The sequence below is a fragment of the Suricata suricatta genome, chromosome 15 (genome assembly GCF_006229205.1).
Source record: "Suricata suricatta isolate VVHF042 chromosome 15, meerkat_22Aug2017_6uvM2_HiC, whole genome shotgun sequence".
NCBI lineage: Eukaryota > Metazoa > Chordata > Mammalia > Carnivora > Herpestidae > Suricata > Suricata suricatta.
Genome location: NC_043714.1, coordinates 23,458,078 through 23,466,560, shown reverse-complemented (window position 1 = coordinate 23,466,560; position 8,483 = coordinate 23,458,078). Strand labels below are relative to the sequence as shown.

The 8,483-nt window shown below is 39.9% G+C and overlaps 1 long non-coding RNA gene across 1 annotated transcript in view; it reads right to left on the bottom strand.

The window, feature by feature from the left end:
• Positions 1-261: 261 nt before the first annotated feature.
• The window catches only part of LOC115279191, a 119,566-nt gene continuing 111,344 nt past the window's right edge, over positions 262-8,483 (bottom strand). The window contains exon 3 of the long non-coding RNA XR_003903279.1: positions 262-350. This is a non-coding gene — a long non-coding RNA (uncharacterized LOC115279191). The remainder of the gene's footprint in view (positions 351-8,483) is intronic.

The window sequence follows — 8,483 nt, the reverse complement described above, 5'->3', positions numbered from 1 at the left end:
TGAAAAGAAACGTTTTATATGGAATTATTTGAAAAGTAAATTTATCAGAAAAAAGTTTGCTAAATAAAATAGTCATTAAAAGATCATCACCATATTTTAATGATAGCTGACGTGTGTGTGTGTGTGTGTGTGTGTGTGTGTGCGCGCACACACTTACATTGTGCCAGGCACAGTTTTATGGGCTTTCAATGAGTTAACACTTGAGTGCTTACAACAACCTTAGAAGATTTGTATTATTAACACGATTTTATAGGTGAGAAAGCTGAGGCTCGGAATTATGAAGCTGGCAAGTGCAGAGCTGTTCTGGTTCCAGGGTCAAGGCTGGCATCTTCCATGTCAATTTATATCTTCTTGAGGTTCCCATAGAGAAAAGGAGCAAAAAGAGACCACTGAAATTCATGTTATGGGAAATAATTGATATGAAATACATCCAAAAGAAGCATTTGTTGGAATGCTAAAATTTGGTCTACAAAATATCAGACATCCAAATGAAAAGAAAAAAAAATACCACTCATAAGTATCAACTACAAAAAAAAAATACAGCCGTAAGTAACATATTCATTCACCTCATGTGTTTAGTGTAATTGTTGACAGATATGCAAACCTTTTCTGTAGATTTGTCCTACAGTTTATGTCCACATGTACCTTAATTTCAAATAATAAAGTTACCAATGCTAAGCAAAACACAAAAAGCCCTCCAACATACTGCGGAAGACTTATCCCTGAATTTAACTGGCGTTGTCAGCTCAATGATCTTCCTGCCTTGCCTCATTCTAATTTCAAATTTCATTTCCTAAACAAAATGTATATGTATTCCAAACATATATTTTTTCTCTTTTCTAATTACACAAGATATTCCCCTCTTTTCAGGGCAGCTACTTTATAAATACAGGTTAGTTCAAGAGTCAAGAATCTTAAGTCATCACAATTAATGTATTCAAATTCTCTGCATACAGCTATGCTATTAAAACAAGGTTGGTATACTAGTCATTTTAGAAACTGTAGATGAGTGATTAGTCTTTGATCCAAGGTGTTTCCTGTTTTGATTTGTTTTGTTTTAATCCATAATATATGAAATATTAATTATTAAGTAGCACTGTATTACTTAGGTACGAATTTAAAAGTAGTGTATGTTTTCTAGAGCTGAGAGCAGCTGGCTTGGGATTCCTGCCATGGTTTAATGCTCACAAATGAAGTCACCAGTTCTGCCTTCCTGATCTCTTGCACACCTCCAATTGAGATCAGACAACAAATGAAAACTGGAGACAACAGCAGTCAGGCCCTTTGTATTTCTCTTGCGTATCCATGTAGATCTAAGCACATCTTCCCCTTCCCAGGAAGAAATACTGATATTCTCACAGGAAGAAGAGATTCAGTTCTCCTTTAAGGTTAATCCCATCACCTGTGTTCTTGATCCCATCCCTTCCTGGCTATGCCTGGCCTTGTTCTATCAATTACTTCGTTTTCTTGTATCTTCAAACTCTCTCTCTCTCTCCAGTGGCTTCTTCCCTGTAGGCTATAAATTTGTTTGTCTTACCAATGAACTGAGATTTTCAGAAAAAAAGAAAGGAAGGAATAGAAAGAAAGGGAGAAAGAAGGAAAATCAGAATTTGCTTGCTCTACTCTGCCCCTTCTATTGCTGCCCAATTTTTTTTTTTTTTTTTTTGTCCTTTGCAGACAAAATTCACTAGCCCAGGCAATTTATGGTCTGTTTATCAACACTTTCTAGTCACTCCTACATACACCAAAATCTGGCTTGCACTGGTTCCACTCCACAGATTCTGCTCTTTGGAAAGGCTACAGTGGCCCCCTGGTTGGTATTCAGGTCATCTGTTCCAATAGATTAAAGGAATGGTTTTATTTTTCTCACACAACCAAAAGTCTGAAGGTAAGCAATTTCTACCTAGTAGGGCAGTTAAACAATATTGCCAGGGCTCAAGTTCTTCCTATTTTCCTGACCTACCATCCTTAGTGTGGGACTCACATCCTCCTAGTTACAATATGCTTCCTTCATTTTATCCACTTTCCTGGCAGTAAGGAGAAAGAAGAGCAAAGAGCCAAAGGATCGTGCCCACTATTAAAGTCATCTCCCTTTAAACTGTTTCACTCTTGGGGCACCTGGGAGCCTCAGTCCGTTAAGCGTCCCGCTTCGGCTCAGGTCATGATCTCATGGTTTGTGGGTTCGTGCCCCACATCAGGCTATGTGCTGACAGCTAGCTCAGATACTGGAGCCTACCTCAGATTCTGTGTCTTCCTATCTCTCTGACCCTCCCCTGCTCATGCTCTCTCTCTAAAATAAATAAAGACAGTAAAAAATTTTTTTTAATTGTTTCACTCTTTAAACACCAACCAGTAATTCATCTTGGTACCTCATTGGCCAGATCTGGGTCTCTAAGACACTGACTTCACCAAATATTACAACTATGCATTGTAGGAAGGTATCTTTGGTAGCCAGATTACCAAGCAAAATATATTCAGGGTTTTGCTAATACAGAGTAGTAAATTGGATTTTATTGTATAATCTACTTAGAACTTAATAGTTTAAAATAGCAATGATTATTATATCATACAATTTTTGGGAATGGTTGGGCTAAGGCTAGATAATCTACACTGGTCTCACGCTCATGGCTAGAACCTCAGCTGGGTTGACTGGGTCTTCTTCTCTTCCTCCATGTGACCTCTCATCCTTCAGGAGGCTAACCCTTCTTCCCATGTAGTCCGTGAGTTCCCAGAAGCAAAAGAAGGCAAGCTCCAATGCTCTAGTACTTTATGAACATCTATTCATACCATATTTGTTAATGTCCCATCAACCAAAGCCATTCAATGGCTAAGCCAAGGTTCAACAAATAAAAAGAGATTCTATTTCCTTTTTTAAATTTTTTAAATTTATTTTTGAGAGAGAAGGAGACAAGACAGAGAGAGAGAGAGAGCAGGGGAAGGGCAGAGAGAGAGGGAGATAGAGGATCTGAAGAGGCCACTGCACCAACAGCAGTGAACCTGATGCAGGGCTCAAACTTACAAACAGAACTGTGAGATTATGACCTAAGCCAAAGTCTGCCACTCAACCAACTGAGCCACCCAAGTGCCTTGAGAGATTCTACTTCCTGCTAGGAAGATGGTACAGTCACAATGCCTTTAGGAATGGGAGGAACTTGGGGGCATCTCTTCCCAATCTACCACAGTAAGAAAGCACAAGAGAATAGGCATTGGGGGACAACAGTTAGTGACTGCCTCACCTTTCATATTTTAACCCCGTTTAACCTGTCATTATCTTAATTAGCAATACTTAAACAGTCTGTTCATTCTATGTACCCCTTGAATTTTCTAACTTTCTGCCTCCAGTTCTGAATTAACTTTCACACTCATTATTATTACATTTTCTTGGGTTTGGGTCACTGAAAATCTGATCAAAATTATGGTCTTTTATTAATTGTTTGTGCCCCCTCCCCACACACCCAAATTCATATATTAAGGCCCTAATCCCTGTATCTGGGAAGGTGGCCTCTAAGGAAGTAAAGAAGGTTACAGTTTTCCCTTCTGCCAGTTTTCCCTTCCGTGCTATCTCAGTTTCCTTATATATACAATGTCTTATTTCTTCACCCCTTGAAGTTAACTTTTTATAATTCTGTAATCCCTGACAACAGGTTTTGTGATGATGAGTGAATAAATTTAGCTTTCTCTATCAGAATGTTTTATTCTTCTATGATTATGTGATATGTATTTGAGGTTCCTTTTACATTTCCTTTCAATAAAATTTGGAGGTAGTAGTAGAACTTGTTTGCCCTTTGGCTGCCAAAGCCTTACTGCAGAAACCACCTCATGCTCTCAATGTATTTCTTCATCTTAGTCCATATAGATAAGCCGGTGATGGACTATGAGAAACAAATTCATAATTACTCATAGCTTAATGATTTATTTCTTCCAAGGCCACCTGCATTTTCATAGTGCCAGGCAAAGATTTTAAATCGAGGAATTAACCTGAATGGTGGAATTTCAGGCTTCATCAAGAGTTAGGGCAGTGGGATTTCCCTTATATTTGATCACATTTCTGTCTAACTCTTTCTTGTATGCCTAGGTTCTCAATGTTCCAATTTATACATTGCGGACATGATAAATTAATAAAAATTGAGGAACCAGTGAATTTTTGTGGGGCTACTTATCAAGTTTTGCAGATGCATTTGTGATTGTATAAAAATAGTATCCCTACTATTACTACCTCTCAGTTACTAATAACAGCAAAAATCATTAATTAAAAATTGGACAGAAAGAGAGGGAGAGAGATAAGAAAAACAAAAAACAAAACCCCTCCAAAAAACTAGTATACTTTCTGTGTAGAGGCTGCCTCAGCAAAGGCGTGCTCTAACAGATGACAATTGTCAGTGCTACTTAGAACTTGTGACTCCATTTCAGCAAGACACCTCCACATCACTACGGCACGAACTGGGAGAGACTGGAGAATCACTGAGGAATTTTCTCTACCTGGGCCTCACAGACAGATACACATCCCTTTGTCCAGAAATAGCTACATGGGCCCACCTAACAGTGAATTACAAGGAAGTGTAATTGTTGTGTGCGAAGAAAAGAAAAAGATGAAACGGAACTTAGTAAACTCATAGTATTTGTCATTTCTTAAGAATAAAGCTTGCAACCATCCATCCCTTTGTACTGGTTGTCTCACTCTCCTGGAATATTCATTCCAATTCTCTTTTAATTCTTAACAATAGAAGCTCTGTACCTTCAGGGGAAAGAATGTTCTGATCACTATAATTCAGAGAGTTTTCTATTTTTCTTGAATTCTTATAGAAACATTTTTTTTCCGCTGTCATTCTTTTGGTGCTGTGATAGCTATTGATGATATCCTCTGAATAGATCTTACTCTCTGTCTTCTGCTCTTCCTGTATGTCCCTGGGTAGGTGGGACCATGTGACTAGTTGTGAGCAGAAGCAGAGCCCATTTGTGGGCTGAAGCATTTAATTGATGCCTTGACATTCTTAAGAGCTTTCTTCCTCATTCACCACCCAGATAGTAGATCCCCCATCAGCATGGATCACAAAGTGAGTCCAGTATGGCACACAATCTGCAGCTGCTTCACTAGAGAAATTTGTGTGAAAGAAATATCCTTGTTTTTAAGCTGAGATCTGTGGGTTTGTTTGTTAATGGAGGATAATCTAGCCAATCTTAACTGAAACAAGTTGGTGCCAGCAGTAGGATGCTACCTTACAGAGATACCAAGATTCTAATATATGTGGTGATAGTTAAAGGGCTGGACATCCATACGTGGTGAGCAAACTGGTTTCAGAAACTGGGATCCATGAAATGTGTCAGGGGAGCATTTGGTAAACTAGACTGCATTAACGTGGAAGTCCGATTATATGCCTAGTTAACTTGAGTGCTAGGAAACACGATCAGAAAGCAGTGGTTAGATACAGTGCTTGTTGCTGTTGGATATGTTTGACAAATATTACAAGAAAAAAGATGACTAAAAGGTGATTTTTCTGATTTATAAAAACAACTGAAAGAGAATAGAAAACCTTAAGGGACATGTAAATTTGTAAGATTCAAATATTTCTTAACTCCCAAGAGTAAAAGATAAAACTAGAACCTAGCACCAGGCAGGCAGGAAGGATACCACATTGGTTGGTGGGTGGAGGAGAGATCATCACTGGTACAAAATGGCTGAACAACTGCTCAAGATTTCACAAGAGGTGACCTGGCAAAAGTGTCCAGTGGAGGGGAATGTTAAACAGATGGTCATGATACAGGTATTCATAAAAATATGAAGGGAACAATGCCTAAAAGGACAGTTGAAGTCACTTATTTCTGTTCAGTTGTATTCACATCATGCAGAAGAATGATGAAGAATTGAGGGCTTTTAACCAGCAGTTAGAAGTTGAGTATAAAAGCCAGAGAGCTTACAAAAAAGGCCACTTTACCTGTAGTTGAAGGACAGGTACAGTTGAGGGAAGGCTGAAGACTTAACTGGTAGAATGATAGGACATCAGATACATTTGAATCCATAGCCATGGCAAGTCTGTTACATGAAGGTCAGGACACTGTATGGAAAAAACCTTGAATCTTGAATCATGATACACATGATACTTGGAGCACACAGCACAACTGGCTGGATGGCTTTAAGGATGGTGCCTCTCTAAACCTCCTGGACCATTTGGGGTTAGAGAAGTGGCTCAGGCTTCTCTAGCAATAGAAGATGCTGGAGAAAACTCTTCCAATCAAGAGAAAAAGTATTCTCCTTCCACTTTAGAAGCTTCCCATGTTTCCTTTCTGTATGCCAGGTTGATAACTAGAATTAAATTCCAGTAAAACCCACACACCATCTTATCTAACCAGAGGTGTGAGACCAGACCCATGACCAGAAGATATATGGGTCATGCCACATGCCACATGACCCAGAAGCAGCCAGCTTCATAGAACTGTGTATCAGCCTTCCAAAGGCACAACTCAAGCACCATGTTAGAAGAAGCAGCTGAAAGGATGGAGAGTCATGCTTCAAGATAGGTGTATTTATTAAACCAGAGATCTCTACATGACCTTATGTCTACAAGTGGAAAGATACCTGTGTCCAGAAATCAGGAGGTAAGAGCAAAATTGGCCTCTATATCATTCCAATGACCCACTGAGAAATACAGTGTTTCCTGTCCCCACAACGCTGGGATCTGTAGGCTTGGAAGCCCTAGTCCCTGAAGAGGTGTGCTCTTGAAGGGGACATAGCAAGGCTCCTATTAAACTACAAGTCATGGCTGCTCTCAGAGATTCCTTGTCCCCAGGGCCCAGCAGGTAAAAGAAGGAATCATTATGCTGGACAAGTCCTAATTAGCAGGAGAAGGTAAGGCTGCTTTTACACCTGTAAATACCAAGGTGGTAGCTAAAGGTGAGGGTATTAGAATGGAGGGTGGAGCAGGGAAAGGTTGCGTACCAGTTCTATCCCCAAGAGCAAATGCAACAATAGGAGTGTAGTTCATCCCACTAAACTCTCTCTTCTGAAGTTCCATGCAGGAAAAGGGGTCCCTGGGAAACATGAAGAGCTGCCCCATGAACCTGTGTGAGACGTATATCTATCTGGATGACACAGGTTGAAGATTGCAGTGTCCATGAGAATATGCACTACCGACCTCTGACTCCAGGGATCTTGGCTGAACTTAATGCTCCACTGTGATATATGTGTTACCGTGTTTCCCTTTGTATCACACTCCCCACGTGTCCTCACAGTTGGTGACTGAGTTAGCAGGGATACAAAGGTAGCCCATTTCTAGGAGATAAAGAACTACTCTGACAGCTGACTTTAGCCACAGAAACTCCTACAAGCCTGGTTTGAGCATTTCTTTGACAGCACGCCATCTAGGATGTTTATACCCAAAGCTCCTTTCCTTTCTCCTTCACTCAGGGTCAGATTTACATCACACTCTGGTATCTTTCCTACCCTTCTCTGGATCCTTCTCCATTCTCCTTCATAGGTATTTCCCCTTATAAAATAATCACATGTTTATTCCCATCTTGTCATCTGTTTCTTAGAGAACCTGAAGGAACACACCATTCATAGTATATGGGGTCCTAACCACTACTGGTAGTGGGGTGAGAGAAATTCGTCTTTTTTGCACAGGTGTCTAGATCAGAAAGACCTACCTCCAGGCCTGTAAAGCCTATCACACATCACCCCTAACTTCAAAAAATCTGAGGCATCACCCAAAGAATGTGGACTTTGAGCTCGATGCCCTGTTGGATGGGACTTCTGTTTTATTTCCCTTGGTTAGAGGGTGTGTATTTTTTGACTACATAAAGGATAATGAGCCAAATATTTGATTATGGGTTGTGGTCATCACAGAAGCTTTTCCTCACTAACTATTTCTGAATCCAAACCTCCAGGGGTGTTTTAAGCTATAAGAAATTTATTACCTCAACATAATTTGGCCTAGAGTTTCTCCAACTAAGTGTGCATCAGAATTACCTGGAAGATTTGTTAAAGCACAGATTTTGGGACCTCATTTTTTGAGTTTGTGATTTAGTAGATCCGGGGTTGTACCCAAGAATCTGCATTTCTAAGAGGGCCTCAGGTGATGCTGATGCTGTCGATGACCACACTTGAGAACCCGTTCTAACCAATCCTGATCTTGATGGATACAAGGATTAGCCTTAACGTTCTTTTGCAGCCTACGTAACCAGGAGAATGAAGCTGTTTAAGGACGAGCATAATGGAGGTCACATTTCTGCGCAATAAAGATTCTGTTCAACCCCTAACCAACTGGAAAATTGGTTTTCCCATCAATGGAAATGGGAGATAATCCCATATGTACTCTACAGTGTGGGCAATATACTGAGTCAGCAGTCAAGATAGAAGACATTGGGACCATGCAAAAATAAAAGAAAGCATTAGCAGTTGCATTGGTCAGCGTTCAGAGAACAGAATATACTCTAGTCAGTTTAAGTGGGAATTGATTTAGTACATGGTAGTGAATAGCTTATAAAAA